The sequence below is a fragment of the Prionailurus viverrinus genome, chromosome B3, assembly GCF_022837055.1.
Source record: "Prionailurus viverrinus isolate Anna chromosome B3, UM_Priviv_1.0, whole genome shotgun sequence".
Lineage (NCBI taxonomy): Eukaryota > Metazoa > Chordata > Mammalia > Carnivora > Felidae > Prionailurus > Prionailurus viverrinus.
This window is the reverse complement of record NC_062566.1, coordinates 143,604,927-143,621,571: the sequence shown is the minus strand read 5'-3', so window position 1 is coordinate 143,621,571 and position 16,645 is coordinate 143,604,927. Positions and strand designations below refer to the sequence as shown.

The following is a 16,645-nucleotide window of genomic DNA, read 5'->3' as shown; positions in this document are numbered from 1 at the left end:
GGCAAGAAAGGAATGACATGATATCCACAACATGCTCAATTGAAAATTATGCATCTAAGAATACTCTATCCAGTAAGACTGTCATTCGGATAAAAGAAGAAGAGATAGAAGTTCCCAGAAAGGTAAAAACCAAAGGAGTTCATGGCCTCTAAACAAGCCCTGCAAGAAATATTGAAGGGGACTCTTTGAGTGGTAAAGGAAGACTAAAAGAAACAAAGATTAGAAATAAGCAGAGAAAGTCTCCAGAAACTGTGACTTCAGAGGTAACACAATGGCACTAAGTTTATATCTATCAATAATCACTGTGAATGTAAAAGGGAAAAATGCTCTAATCAAAAGACATAGGATATCAGAATGGATTAAAAAAATACAAGACCTTCTGTACACTGCATACAATAGGCTCATTTTCAACCTAAAGCAACAGTAGATGGAAAGTGAGGGGAGAGAGAACAATTTATCAGGCTAATGGACGTGAAAAGAAAGGTGTAGTACCATACTCATATCACACTGACTAGATTTTAAACCAAAGTCTATTACAAGAAATGAGGAAGTCAGTGTATCATCATGAAGGGTCTATACAGCAAAAAGATATAAAGCTTTAAATATTTATACACCAATATATAAATCAATTGATAAGAAACATTAAAAACTTATTGATAATAATACAAGAATAATAATAGAGAACTTTAACACTCCACCTACCGAAATGGACACATTACCTAAGCCAACATTAATAAGGAAACAATGGCTTAGAAAGGCACACTGGACCAAATGGACTTAACAGATCTATTCAGAACATTCCACCCTAAAGCAACAGAATACTCATTCTTTTTGACTGCATATGCAACATTCTCCACAACAGATCACATACTATGTCATAAATCAGCTCACTACAAGTTCAAAAAGACTGAGATCATACATGCACATTTTCATACCAAACACTATGAAACGTGAAGTCAACCACAAGAAAAACTTTGGCAACACCACTAATACCTAAGGTTAAAGAACATTGTGGTAAAGAATGAATGAGATTTTCAGGAAATTAAAGAAGCAATAAAAAATACATAGATGCAAATTAAAATGAAAACATGACAGTGCCCCATCTGGATGCAGCAAAAGTGGTTGGCAGAGGGAAATATATAGCAATACAGGACAAACTCAAGAAAGAAGAAAAATCTCAAACAAACAACCATTTCACAACTAAAGAAGCTAGAAAAGAACTGCAAATGAACCCTAAAGCCAGCAGAAGGTAAATGAAAAACATTAGAGCACACAAATGATAAATAAACAAACAAAACATTAGACATGTCATTGAAAATATAAGTTGGTTTTTGGAATCATAAATAAAAATGATAAACCCAAGGCCAGAATTACGAAAAACAAAAGAGAAAGGACTAAGTCAATATAACCACAAATTTAAGACGAGAGATCACAACTAATAGCACAGAAATACAATTAGAAGAAAATATTTTGGAAATTTATATCCCAACAAACTGGTCAATATGGAAGAACTGGATAAATTCCTACAGTAATGGAAACTACATTAACTGAAATGGGAAGAAATAGAAAACCTGAACTGACAGAATGAACAAAGCAATTGATCCGTAATCAAAACTCTACTAAAACACAAAAGACCAGGGCCTGAAGGCTTCACAGGTAAATTCTACCTGATATTTAAAGAAGAGTGTAAATAATCTATTTAAGTAGCATAGAATATTCTAGTCTTCTCAAACTGTTCCAAATAATAGAAATGGAAAGAAAACTTCCGAACTCATTCTATAAGAACAGTATGACCATGGTTCCAAATCAAATAAAACCCCACTAAGAAGGAGACTTAAAAGCCACTAGCCCTAATTGGCATGGATGCAACAATTATCAAGAAAATAATTGCAACTTGAATCCAAAAATACGTTAAAATTATCATTTACACGATCAGGTGGGATTCATTCCTTGGTTGTAAGGGTGGTTCAAGATTCACAAATGACTCAATGTCATACAACATATCGATAAGATAAAGGATAAAAACTATATGATCCTCTCAATAGATGTAAAAAAGAGCATTTGACAAAGTACAGCAACCTTTCTTAATAAAAACCCTCAACAAGGCATAGAGGAAACATAACTTAACATCATAAAGACCATATATGAAAACCCCACAGGTACTATCCAGAGTAGGGAAAAAACCTTTTCCTCTACTGTCAGGAACACAAGAGGGATGCCCACTCCCATCATTCTACTTAACATAGCACTGGAAGTCTATCCTCACAAACAGACAACGAAAAGAAATAAAGGCATTCAAATTGGCAAGAAAGAAGTCAAACGTTCACTCTTCACAATGACATGACACTCTATATAGAAAACCCAAGAATCCACCAAAATATTGCAAGCACTGATACACAAATTCAGCAAAGTAACAAGAAACAAAATCAACATGCAAAAATCTATTGCATTTGTATATAGTAATAATGTAGAAACAGAAAGACAAATCCAAAAAAATTCCATCCCTTTACAATTGTACCAAAAATAATACGATAACTAAAGGGTTAAAAGATCTATACTCTGAAAAAAACAAACACGATGAAAGAACTGAGGATGACACAAAGAAATGAAAACACAGTCAATGTTCAGGATTGAAGGAGCAAGTATTGTTGACATGTCTATGCTACACAAAGATACAGGAGACTTTATGATTGCAGGCTTCATGCTATATTACAAAGCAGTAGTCATCAAGACAGTACGCTACAAGCACAAAAGAGACACACAGATCAACAGAACAGACTAGTAAGCCCAGATATGGACTCACACATGTATGGTCACCTCATCTTGAATAAAGTAGGAAAGACTATGTAATGGGAAAAAAAATGACAGTCTTCTCAATGAAGGGTGTTGGGAAAACTGGACCAGAACATGCAGAAGAATGAAACCGAGCCACTTTCTTATACCATACACAAAAATAAATTCAAAATGGGTGAAATACCTAAATGTGAGACAGGAGACCATCAAAATCCTAGAGGAGAACTCAGGCAGCAACTTCTTTGATATCGGACATCGCAACTTCTTATTAGACGTGTCTCAGAAGGCAAAGGAAACAATAGCAAACATTAACAACTGGGGCACATCAAAATAAAAAGCTTCTGCACAACTAAAGAAACAATCAACTACACTAAAAGGCAACCTACAGAATTGAAAAAGGTATTTGCAAATGATATATCTCATAAAGCCTTACTATCTAAAATCTATAGAGAACATATCAAACTCAGCACCCAAAATACAAACAATCCAGTGAAGAAATGGGCAGAAGACATGACTAGACATTTTTCCAAACAAAGCACCCTGATGGCTAATGAAAAATACTCATCATCACTCAACGTCAGGGAAACACAAATCAAAACTATGAGATAGGACCTCACAACTCTCAGAATGGCTAAAATTAACAACTCAGGAAACAACAGATATTGGTGAGGATGAGGAGAAAAGGGAACCCTTTTATACTCTTGGTGGGAATGCAAAGAGGTGTGGCCATTCCAGAAAACAGTTTAAATACTTAAAACTGAAACTACCTTGTACTCCAGTAATTGCTCTACTAGGTATTCACCCAAAGGATACAAAAATTCTGACTTGAGGAGGTCCATGCACCCCAATGTTTATAGCAGCATTAACAATGACAGCCAAAGTGAGGAGAGAGACCAAAAGTCCACTGAGTGATGAATGTGCTATATGTATAGATTAGAATATTATTCAGTCATAAAAAAGAATGAAACCTTGCCATTTGCAAAGATGTTGATGCAGTTAGAGGATATCATGCTCAGTGACATAAGGCAGTCAAAGAAAGACAAGCATGATATTATTTCCTTATATGGGGAATTTAAGAAACACAGCAGATGAACATAGGGGAAAGGGAAAAAAGAGCAAGAAAAAATATAAAAGACTCTAAGGTTAGAGAACGAATTGAGGGTTGCTGGAGGACAGGGGTGTAGGGGATGTGTTAATGGATGATGGGGATTAAGTAGGCCACGTGTTCTGATGCGTACTGGATGTGAATGTAGGTGATGAATCAGTGAATTCTACTACTGAAATTAATATCACACAGTATGTAATCTAATAGAAATTTAAACACAAACTTAAAAAGTTAGAAAAGTGGAAAAAAAGGAAGGGAGAAACATTGTCACAAATTGTCATGAACACGGAATCTAAGGTAGTGAGTCTAACTTCTTTCATTTACTCATTTTATCCCTAACTGCTAGTGGATATTAATTAACATACTCATGACTTTTACAGTGGTTCCAGGTGGGCTGGAATTCAAACCACAGCTGCCCTTCCCAACTCCACTGTGCCGACACCCCATGGGCAGCTTGTCCAGACACCTGCACAAGAACCCAGGTTGGACCACAGCAGTGACCCTCATATGCAGAACTGGAAAGTGTGGAGAGATGACCATTCCTGCCAGGCTACAGGTTTCCTCCTGCGACTTTGCTGGCTCCGCTCCCTTATATTCCTTTCCCTTCTCTTTGAAAAGAAGCATGTCGGGGCGCCTGGGTGGCGCAGTCGGTTAAGCGGCTGACTTCAGCCAGGTCACGATCTCGCGGTCCGTGAGTTCGAGCCCCGCGTCAGGCTCTGGGCGGATGGCTCAGAGCCTGGAGTCTGTTTCCGATTCTGTGTCTCCCTCTCTCTCTCTGCCCCTCCCCCGTTCATGCTCGGTCTCTGTCCCCCCAAAAATAAATATAAACGTTAAAAAAAAATTAAAAGAAAAGAAAAGAAGCATGTCCCCTCTTTCTGGTGCATCAAAGTGAGGGGCTATGTGTTCTATAAATGTTCAATATGACAGATCACTTACATGGGGACAAATAAAAACCATATGGTGCAGCCTGTCTCATGGGCTCCTATCACCCAAACTGGCAGAGTACAAATAAACCTAAATATGCATTTAGTAAAACACTATACAGCACGTTGCAAAAGCATTAGGAGATGAGAAGCCTGGAATAATTCCAAAAATGCTGTATGAGCTCCCCTTGGAAGGAAGAAGAAATCTTATACTCCCAAACATGCAAAACAAAAAACAATTTCAGGAAATGATAAAACGGTTTCAGTGTGTTCTATTCATGAAGTGTCTGACAGTGACAATGCACAGAATGAATTGTCAGTGTTTCACATAGAATTGTGAAGGAAACATCTTGAGTCACGAACTTGCTTGTGGGCACAGAGCTCAATGGCTCCTGACACATAAAGAAACCCCAAAACTTGGAAAGGTTAACGTGTTATTTGGCCCCAGAGCACATCAATCAAATCTGATGAACAATCTGGCCAAAAAGACACACACAGCATCTCTTGTGAAACTTGAGTTAAATTTCAGCATGAGACCAGAATTTCCATATATTATGAAAAAAACATGCCATGAAAATGAGTTACTACACTCTACAGACTTAAAAACAAACAACAGAGACCAGAGACCAGTTAGGGAACAAATCAGCATTGAGAGAAACCAGAAAAAAAAAGATTTTAGTTATATTGTAAATCAAGAAATTAGTCGGGTGCCTGCGTGGCTCAGTCAGTTAAGCATCTGACTTAACCTCAGTTCACAATCTCACGGTTCATGGGTTTGAGCCCTGTGTCAGTTTCTATGCTTACAGCTTGGAGCCTAGAGCCTGCTTCAGATTGTGTCTCCCTCTCTCTGCCTCTCGCCCACTTGCGCGCGCTCTCTCTCTCTCTCTCTCTCTCTGTCTCAAGAATAAAAATTAAAAAAAATTATCAGTCACAAGCAATCAATCATTATGAAAACCAAAATTATACCTAAGAACCAAAGGCCCATAAAAAGAAATAGTATAAATGGGCTTTGTGAAAATCAAATAATTTTTTCTGAACACGTGACAATCAATAGCAGTAAGACAAGTTACAGAGGAAGAGAAAATATTCACAACTTGCATAACCACCAAGGACCTGCATCCTGAATATGCTAAGAACCCCCAACAGTCAATAGGAAGAAAGGAAACAACCCTCTATAAAACAAGCACAGCCTTGCGTAGTAAACATCCCATCTTAGAGGTTGTAGATACATTAGGTAAGGACAGGAAAAGACTCTTCACACCATCGACTGTCAAGGAAATTCAAATCAAGAATGCAATAGATGCCCTATGCACTCATCCTGAGGGCTCAGGTATGAAGGGAACACTGGAAACACCATCCAGGTGAGCATCCAGCACACGTGCGGCCTCAAACACTGCAGGTAGGAATGAAAAACGAACACCAGCTCTGGAAAACCATTGGCTGTTGCTTATGAAATTATACATGGCTGACTTAACATGTAACCTGGAAATACCACTCACGTGTGTCTGCTCCAGAGTGAAATCCCATGCTCACAAAATAAATGGTGTGTAAATATTTATAGCATCTTAGTGTTAGAAGGTAAGAATAAGGCAAAAGTATTTCTAAATAAAAAGTAATAAACCACGTATGAAACTTCCATCAATGGGATGCTTTGCCACAGAAATGTGATGCTATTGATGCAGAATTGAAACTAGGAGAACCTCAAAGACATACTATGAGGGAAGGGAAGTCGTCTCAAAGACTACAGAGGTGGTATGGCCCGGGACATTAACACAGCCAGCCCAGAGTGACAGTGTTTGTCTGGGTTTCTTTATCTCTTTCTGCCCAACACTCACATGATAAGTTCCTCTGCCTCATGTTGAATGCTGTCCTGTGCTCAACAATGCTCTCATGTTTCAACTCTCCACAGACTAAAACCTACAATATCGGACTCCTCTGAATGGAGAGTTGTTGAGGCCATAATCTGACATGTGTTCTGACAGCAGCTGTTCCCTTCACTGTCCCTGGCTCTGGCTCTCTCCTGCAGGTGAGGAGGAGTAGGTTAGGAACACTCCACTGAAACCATCTGTCTCCTTCACCTGACTCTCCCAAAACATGAGGCCCAAAACTTCCTCACCCTCATCTGTAAATGAAGTCAGCTGTACCGGAACAGATCTGCACCTTGGTTTAGTGGATTGCTCCAGCTCCCCCCTGTCCTGGGCATAACTCGGCAGCTGCAGGTGGGGACAAAATAAGGGCCCAGTTTAGGGGTGCGTGGCAGCTGCACTTCTTTGAGGCTTGCTTGTCCTCGTGGCATGAGACCCCTGCCATATAAGTCAGGTCTGGGGCGACCAGGCTCCCAGCATCCCTAGTGGACTGTGCCCAGGGCAGAGTTTCCATCCTGGGAGTGGGGCTGCAAACAATGAGTGAGTCCCACATCTCAGTGGCACCTGCTGATGCTTGGCCTCAACAGAAAACAGCTTAGGGTCACTGACATCCTGTCCCTCTGGGAAAGAGTCCTCTGAACAGGAGCTGGTCACCAGGAACCCTGGTACTGGTTGCAACAGTCTGGAGGGGAGGTTGCAGCCAGGCTCAGTGGCACATGCCTATAGTCCCAGCTACTTGCACTGGAGTTTGCATTTGCTGAGCTGGGGTGGGGAAGGAAAGGCGCATGCCTTACCTCAAATTCTAGCTTTTCCGTCTGTCAGTATATTTTCTGGAATAAATGTTTCTTCATGGGCTATATGCCAACAAGGCCATTTGCAGACACTGAAAATACATCATTTGAGATTTTATTCATATTCCACATAGTAAACATTCAATGTAGTATTACTTTCAGGTGTAAAATATAGTGATTCAACATTTCCATACAACACCCAGTGCTCATTATGAGTGCGGCCCTGCAACCCCATCACCTACTTCCCCAAACCTCCTCCCACCTTCCCTCTGGTAACCCTAAGTTTGTTTTGTATAGGTAAGAATCTGTTTTGTTGGGTTTATATGTTCCATGGGTTAAGCCTAAGACTCTTGATTTGGGTTCATGTCTTGATTTCATGGATCCTGAGATCAAGCCCCATTTTGGTTTCTGCACTGACAGCAATGAGACTGCTTGAGATTCTCCTTCCCGCTTCCTCTGCTCCTCCCCCCATTCTATCTCAACATAAATTTTAAAAAATTGAAAAAAGTTTATTTCTTGGTGGAGCTCTTCTCTCTTATTTGTCCCGTTTCCCTTTTGAAGTTTCTTAAATTCTACACATGAATGAAATCATATATTTGTCTTTCTCTCACTTGTTTCAGTTAGCATAATACTCTCTAGCTCCATCCATATCATTACAAATAGCAAATGTCATTCCTTTCAGGGATGAGAAACATTACAGTGTATGAGTATGAGTGTGTGTGTGTGTGTGTGTGTGTGTGTGTGTGTGTGTGTGAAGATATACCACATATACTTTATCCATTTATGAGTCAATGTTTACTTGGACTGTTTCCATAGCTGGGCTGTTTTTGATAGGGCTTCTATAAACATACAGTTGCAATCCCCTTTAAATTAGTATTTTTGTATCCTTTGGGTAAATACCTAGTAGTTCAATTGATCAATCATAAGGTAGTTATATTTTTAGCATTTTGAGGAATGCCCATGCTGTTTTTCAGACAAGCTGCACCAGTTTCCATTCCCACAAGCAGTGCAAAAGTGTTCCTCTTTCTCTGTATCCTCACAAACACCTGTTGTTCCTTGTGTAGTTGAGTTTAGTCATTCTGACAGGAGTGAGTTGATATTTCGTTGTAGTTTTGATTTATATTCCCCTGATGATGAGTGATGTTGAGCATCTTTTCATGTGTTTATTGGTCATCTGTATGTTGCATTTTGGGAAGTCTACTCATGCCTTCTGCTCATTTTTTTAATAGGATCTTTCAGTTTTGGAGTTGAATTTCATACTATATACAGAAAAACTGAAAAACTCCGCAAAAAAAAAGCCCACTAGAACTGATACAATAAACCAGTAAAGCTGCAGCATACAAAATCAACATACAGAAACTTGTGCATTTCGATACAACAATAATGAAGCAGGAGAAAGAGAAGTCAAGGAATTTATCCCATTTACAATTACACCAAAAAACATAAGATACCTAGAAATAACCCTCACTAAAGAGTTACAAGAGCTTTACTCTGAAAAACCTGGGACATTTATGGTACAAATTGAAAAAGACACAAAGAAATGGAACAATATTCCATGCACATGGATTACAACAAAAAACATTGTTAAAATGTTGATACTACCCAAAGCAATCTAGACATTCAATGCAAATAATTCAATGCAAATATCCCTGTCAAATAATACAAGCATTCCTTACAGAGCTAAAACAAATAATTCTAAAATTATCATGGAACCACAAAAGACCTTGAACACCCAAAGCGATCCTGAAAAAAGAAAAAAAATGGAGGCATCACAATTCTGGATTTCAAGCTATATTACAATGCTGTAGTCATCAAGTCAGTACGGTCCTGGCAGAAAAAGAGACACATAGATTAATGGGACAGAGTAGAAAACCCATAAATGGACACATAACAATATGGTCAACTAATCTTTGACAAAACAGGAAACAGTATCAAATGGAAAAATGACAGTCCCTTCAACAAATGGTGTTGGGAAACTGGACAGCAACAGGAAACTCTAATGTAACTTGACCACTTTCTTACAATATACACAAAAACAAATTCAAAATGGATTAAAGACCTAAATGTGAGCAGGATACCATCAAAATCCTAGAGGAAAACACAGGCACCAAACTCTTTGAGCACGGTCAGAACAACTTCTTCCTGGACATGTCCCAGATGCAAGGGAAACAAAAGCAAAAATGAACTATTGGGACCTCAAGATAAACAGCTTCTGTACAGCAAAGACACAATCAACAAAACTAAAAGGCAACTGACAAAATAGGAGAACATATTTGCAAATGGCATATCAGATAAAGGCTTAGTATCCAAAATCTATAAAGAACTTCTCAAACTTGACACTGAGAAAAACAAATAATCTGGTGAAGAAATGATCGGAAGACATGAATAGACATTTTTCAAAGAAGACTTCCAGATGGCGAAAAGAAACGTGTAATGAGGCTCATTGTCACTCCTCGTCAGGGAACATAAATCAAAACCACAATGAGATAACACCTCACACCTGTCAGGTTGGCTAAAATTAACATGGTCGGAATGCAAACTGGTGCAGCCATTCTGGAAAATAGTGTGGAGATTCCTCAAAAAAATTAAAAATGGAACTATCCTGTGATCAAGCAATTGTTTTACTAGGTATTTATCCAAAGGATACCAAAATGCTGATTCGATGGGGCACATGGACCCCAATGTTTATAGCAGCCCTATCAACAATAAGCAAATTGTGGGAGAGCCCAAATATGCATCAGGAGATGAACGCATAAAGAAGAGGTGGTAAATATATACAATGGAATATTACTCAGCCATCAAAAAGAATAAAATCTCGGGGCGCCCGGGTGGGGCAGTCGGTTAAGCGTCTGATTTCAGCCAGGTCACGATCTCGTGGTCCGTGAGTTCGAGCCCACGTCGGGCTCTGGGCTGATGGCTCAGAGCCTGGAGCCTGTTTCCGATTCTGTGTCTCCCTCTCTCTCTGCCCCTCCCCCGTTCATGCTCTGTCTCTCTCTGTCCCAAAAAATAAATAAATGTTGAAAAAAAAGAGTAAAATCTTGTCATTTACAACAATGTGGGTGGAACAACAACATATTAACCTAAGTGAAATAAGTCAGTAAGAAAAAGTCAAATATCATATGATTTCATTCATACGTGGAATATAAGAAACACAACATAGGGGAAGGAAAAATAAAATAAGAGAAAAACAGAGAGAGAAGAAACAGGAAGAGACTCTTAAATACAGAGAACAAACTGAGGGGAAGTGGGGAAGTTGGGCTAAAAGGGAGATAGGCATTAAGGAGGGCACTTGTTTAGATGAGAACGGGGTGTTAATATGTACGTGATGAATCACTAAATTCTACACCTGAAATCAATACTACACTGTAGGTTAACACACTTAAATTTAAATTAAAAATATTACAAGAAAATTAAATACATACATATATGAACTCTTGGGAGTACCTCAAAACAGCAAGCTTCTGCACAGTGAAGGAAACAATAACCAAAACTAAAAGGCAACCTACGGAATGGAAGAAGACATTTATAAATGGCATATCCCCAGGGTTAGGATCCAAAGTATGTACATTTAAAAAATTTTTTTTTCACTTATCAGTACAGAGTGTGTGTCCATGCATACTTTGTGTGAGAAGCAAAACTCGTGTATTGTGGTAAGATCTCACTGAAACTGAGATCCGCCCTCTTCACTAAATTTAACCGTACAATACAGTATTGTTAACTACACGTATAATGTTGTGGAGAAGACCTCTAGACTTAGTCATCTTGCATACCAGAAAATCACACCCCTTGATATCTAACCCTCATTGCACCTCGCTGCCAGCCCCTGGCAACTGCTACTCCACTCTGTTTTATTGTTATCAAAACCCAAATTCAGCTGCCTGTTGGTGGAAAGTTCAACGTTCAAAGTTTTAGTTTTAGTGGGAAAGGAACTTGAGCTTTATTCAGAAGGCCAGCCACTGGGGAGAATGAAGACTCTTGTCCAAAAGCCACCTATGAGGGTTTCTGCCTGACACAGGGGTTTTTAAAGTAGTAGAGGGTACTTAATCAAACAAGGGAGTGCCATGGTTGATAATGTCTTTTGATCATGTGCAGATTCCATGGTGCTAGCTGCCAAAGTTACCTCAACTCCTCTGCATCTCCAGCTGAGGAGGGAACAACACATGCATGGGAGGAGACTGCCAGAGCATGTTGGATTCCATCTGTCTGAGATCAGGGTGCTGATGTTTGGGGCTGGATTTGCATCGCAGCACAGGAAAAACCGAGATTGGTCATGTGAGAACTGGTATGTCATGTGCTCCTGGAAAGTTCTGTCAGAACACCTACTGCACTGGCAGTGTGGCTCAGCTGAATTATGGCTGTATCCCAGAGAAATGCAGTCTGAGAGTGATTTGCAACAATACGAGGAACTGCCATTGCCACATAGGCTGGGATCCTCCATGATGCACTGGACGAGGCACTGGTGGGAACACAAGCAATGGACCCCTCCAAGAAGAGCTCAGTCAGTCAGCAAAGTCAGGGATGCCTGGTATATCTCAGAGTCAGCAAAGTCAGGGATCCCTGGTATATCTCAGAGTGGTTTTTGGTCCCATTTAAGCCATAATAGCTGCATTCCTTGTGGTTCACCACAAATGTCAAATTATCAACACCGAGAAAGTTAACGAAGTGATTGTTGCTGAAGACAATCCATAATTAGCCTCCTGACTGCTGAACAACTATAGACAATCCAACTGGCACATGTGTGAAAATGCATTAATGAGACAGCAGAGCTGACATCCACGTTTCCGGGGGTCTTCAGGAGACACAGGGGTCCACAGGAACATCATGGCTCTGACATAGGTCTCTCATGGCTCACTGACCAGAACACTGAAATGAAACTTAAAACCTGCATGCTTGTGGCCTCTACGTACATATCTAAGGTTCCAAGAGCCCAAACTGAGCCCGAGATTATGTGCAGAGGACCTGAGTCAGCATCTGGGTCTTGAACTGAGGTATATGTTTCCAGAATTAAGAGAAGTTGACACAAGCTCGTATAGGGACAAACTCATGAGTTTTCTCCAAAACTGTGCTCTTGCAAACTGAACATTTTCTCATTCTCCAGGTAATCGGTCTTCCTTCAGTCCCAACATGGGTTCAGGATAATGGAGGGCTACCACCCACCCACACTGCCTGTCCCACACTGGGGTGTCTGTGGGCTGTGAAGAAAGGGGACTGGCATTAGGTTCCACCTAGCACAAGCTGTACCTCCCTGGGGAGCAAATTTCCAAATGTGGGAGACTGAGACCATGAGGCTGAATGGAGCACCCAATGAAATCAATCAGAAAGGTAGGCACAAGTGCCTATGGATGACTCTGGCATCCAGAGGGAGCCTGGTGAATGTGAATCCCTGTTCTCTTTCTCTTGCCTACTTTGCAGCGAGTTTAACCTTATTAAGGATCTTCCTGGGCTTCCAACTTTGGTTTTCTGAGAGCCTTCTCAAATAACCACACAGAGGTGAGCCTGTGAAAAGTTAGGAACTTCAGCCCCACCCACTCTCAAGTAATCAGGTACTCACTACCCTGTTTTCCATGTCCTGATCACTGGGAATGTGGGAAGGAGACCTGCCCTTTCCTGGGTCCTTTGTCCCCTTGCTTCTGGGCCCTGTAAGTCATAAATCCTGTGCCTCCATTTCCTTTGCTGGGGGTGCACTGAAACCCCACCTTGAGTCAGGAGGGCCCCATACATCTCATGTACCCCAAGCGAGAGCTCAGATGCCTAGGGAGCCGCCTGTCCACCCCCTGAGAAAGTGCATCTTACCTGTTTCTTCATCAGGACACAGTCCACATGTTCTTAATTCTGTACAACAGCTGGCGTCCCCAACACATATTTTCCCAAGGATGGGATTGGGGGCCTACATGGTGCCCTCCAACAATGTGTTAGCACTGATAATGGCTCACTCATTACTCACCCCCACATCTCAGCTGCTCTAGGAAGGAGCTGGAGCTTGCTGGTGGTCTGTAGCTTTCCTTGGGCTGACACCAGGTGTTGTCAGAACCCCCCACCCTAAATTATCAGTGCCATAAAAGGTCAGAGTCCCTGCAGAGACCAACAATCACGCACCACCCTGGGGTTCCAGAGGTGTGTATTTCCTACTCATCTCCAAGTGATATATTGCTGGACACCAGAGACCATATCCCTAGATTAGTGTCGAAGAAGACACCAGCTGCGGCGTCCACTGTGTTGCAACAAGTACCCTGGTATTGTGCTTGCTTAGCCAAGCCTACCTAGTGACAGAGGCAACTCGACCAGGAGCATCATGTCTCCCTGGGTGGAGGACATGGCCAAGGCAACCTCCCCCTACTGGATGTATTCCTCACTGTTGACAATGACTCCCTATTTAACAGGTGTCGAGGCAGACACTGCAGCGTTGGAGGCTTAATAACACGTGTCTGGGAAGAGCTAACTTCTATCCCAGGTCCTCCCTGTCAAGACCACTACACCAACATAACCACGGACCAGTGTGAAAGAGAGAAATGGTGGCAGGCATTACACTATCACGGAAATGCAAGATTTCCCGGAATAATTTATCCAAAGGGAGGGAGACAAGGACATTGATTGACTCCAGTGGGTCTTCATAATTGGCTCCAAACTGTTCCTTTAAGCACTTGACATACTATAGCTGGCTGGATTTGTCCAAGTCCCCCAGATGCATAAATCACTGAAAGGCTCAAGGTATCAACAGACTGTTTACTTAGAGACAACTTACGGAGCCTCCAGTCTTTTCACTGTATCAAAAGGCTATGACAATCACACCAAGGCACAGATCAGGAGACACACAGCAAATAAAAAGGGGAAGGCTCTGATGAAGATGTTCCCCAGGGCCCCAGAACCCACAGAGGTGGGAAGAAAGAAGCTCTGATTCTCCGGACATGGATTTTTATGGCATGACAGCATAGGCCCACTAGGAGAGGTCAAGCCCAGGTGATGCAATCCAACTCTAAGATAGAATAGGGACAATTCAATGGGTGTGGGTTTTGGTGTTTTGTTTTGTTTTGTTTTGTTTTGTTTTGTTTGCCTTATGTCATGCGCCCATGAGCCCTTGTCCATTTCCAACCTGGAGGAGAGGCACTTGACAACAGAATCTAAGGAGTTCTTCTTGAAGGACCACTCTGATTTTAAGCCTTGTGCCAACAAAATTCATGGAAGTACCAGCTTTAGGGTAGCAGGCATTAGCATGCATGCCATAGTCAAATGTGAAAAGGAAAATTTTCAAGAAGCCCAAGACTTCTTTGCTGCAAATGTTGATGGGATCACCAGCTCCATAGATAGGAGCCCACAGGAGTGTACCAGCAGCATATGGAGCTTGGGGGCCTCTTATCTGCCCCGATAAAGGAGTGGCACTTCAACCCAGCTCTCTTGCTCTAGAGATGACGCCCACACTTCTCTTTATGCACAGCTCTGAGGAGAGGGTCCCAGTGACTTAATCTCAGGACAGACCAAACACAAGTCAGAAACTTTGATCAGACTCTTTGGTATCTTTGAGAGAATGCTATTCCTACCCTTTGGGTAGGTGACATCACTTCTCTGGACATGACAGCCCTGGTAGGGGGGAGCTGGGATACCAGTGGGTGGGGAGATGCCAAGGTCCCTAACTAGGGACCAGGAGGTTTGTGGAGTATGTCCTTTCTCCTGGGACAACTGCCTGTGCACTTCTGTAATTACCGTGTAGGACACAGACACAGACAACACTATTTCTCTCATTGACCCTGAAGCCAAGGTACAGTGCTTCCCAGGAACCCATCCAAATATAAGTGTTGTGCCCTTTAGCTTATGAGGTATAAAGGGAGGGATAATAGAAGAGTCTCAATATCCCTTTGATGTCACTATTGGAAGAATCTTTACTGAATCTCTTTTAGCAACGGTGGCCCCTTTGACCCTGCATTGTCTTCCTAATGGTGTGGATGCCCTCACATGCCATCAAGGCCAGTGGGAACAAACACAGTCCCTGGCTTTCCTGAGGGGAGCTACATATCAGGAGTCTGTAGGACTACAAATTGCACCCCACCACACCCAATTAAGACAGTATATATACACCAATATTGTGTGCAATAGAGGACTGAGTAATTGCAGCCCGTAATTCAAGATTTACTGAAGAAGGGGGGACATTAAACACACCATTTCTCCTTTCAGTCCACCCACTTGATGGGCATTAAAGCCCCCTCCTAACAGGTGGTGCTTTACAGTTGAATACTGAAATGTAAATGCCCAGCTGTCCATAATATGGCTCACATTCCCAAGACTGTCTAGGCAGTTGAGGGTATCTCAAGGGCCACAGAGGAGACTCTGTCATTACTGAGCTAGCTAGTATGTCCCATTCAGCACCAATGACTAAGGAGCCCAGCCACAGTCTGCTCTCAACCTGTACATCTCTACCTTGCTGCCTTGAGACTTCCTAACAGCCCAAAAAGTGCCAAGATGTTAGCCTAACCAGCTCATGTGGAGCCTGTCATGAGTTCCCCCTGGTTGGGCAATTGACGTCTACTCTCACTGGCCAATTATCATGCAGTGCTGCAAGTTTGGGAGGAACTGCAGTTCTTCAGCAGCTATAAGGTGGGTTTTGTCACCTGACTGAGCTACTCCAGATTTTCAGCCTACTTTCATATGACTTGTGCTGTTAGGCAGCCTTACCTGGAAGTGGCTGAGCTATGCCACTTCATGCACAGGTAGTCTGAGTGCCAATGAAATATTTTGGGAACTGGAAAGTGTTTGTGCCATGGGGGTTATGCTGGAGCACCTAGTGACCATCTGGCACCAGATTGCCTTGCTATGTCACCAAGAGAGAGAGCCCAGAACCACGACTGTCTTCATACAAAGGGAAATATTCTCTCCCAATACTTCACCTGAGCAAAGGACCATCCTGAAGCTTCCATTCAAGTTGTGGTCCCAATCAATGCAGTGGAAGGAAAGGCAGAGTGACATTGTCGTGCTGGTTGTGGATACCACACCCTTCCATTTGTCCATCCACATGGTGCATTCACCTGCTTGCATTGGCAGGAAATAACACTACTTTGGGGGCTTACTTGCTATCCTGATGTCAAAACAATTGACAATCACACTGATTATTTACTGTAGACGGGACTTGGAAAACTGGTGTAAGGGTCTGTGTCTGACCTGCTGAGATAACTACACAGG

The 16,645-nt window shown here is 41.8% G+C and overlaps 1 pseudogene; it reads left to right on the top strand.

The window, feature by feature from the left end:
* LOC125168152 (immunoglobulin heavy variable 3-74-like) overlaps nt 1–6,861 on the top strand; it is a 131,572-nt pseudogene extending 124,711 nt beyond the window's left edge.
* The last annotated feature ends 9,784 nt before the right edge of the window (nt 6,862–16,645 follow it).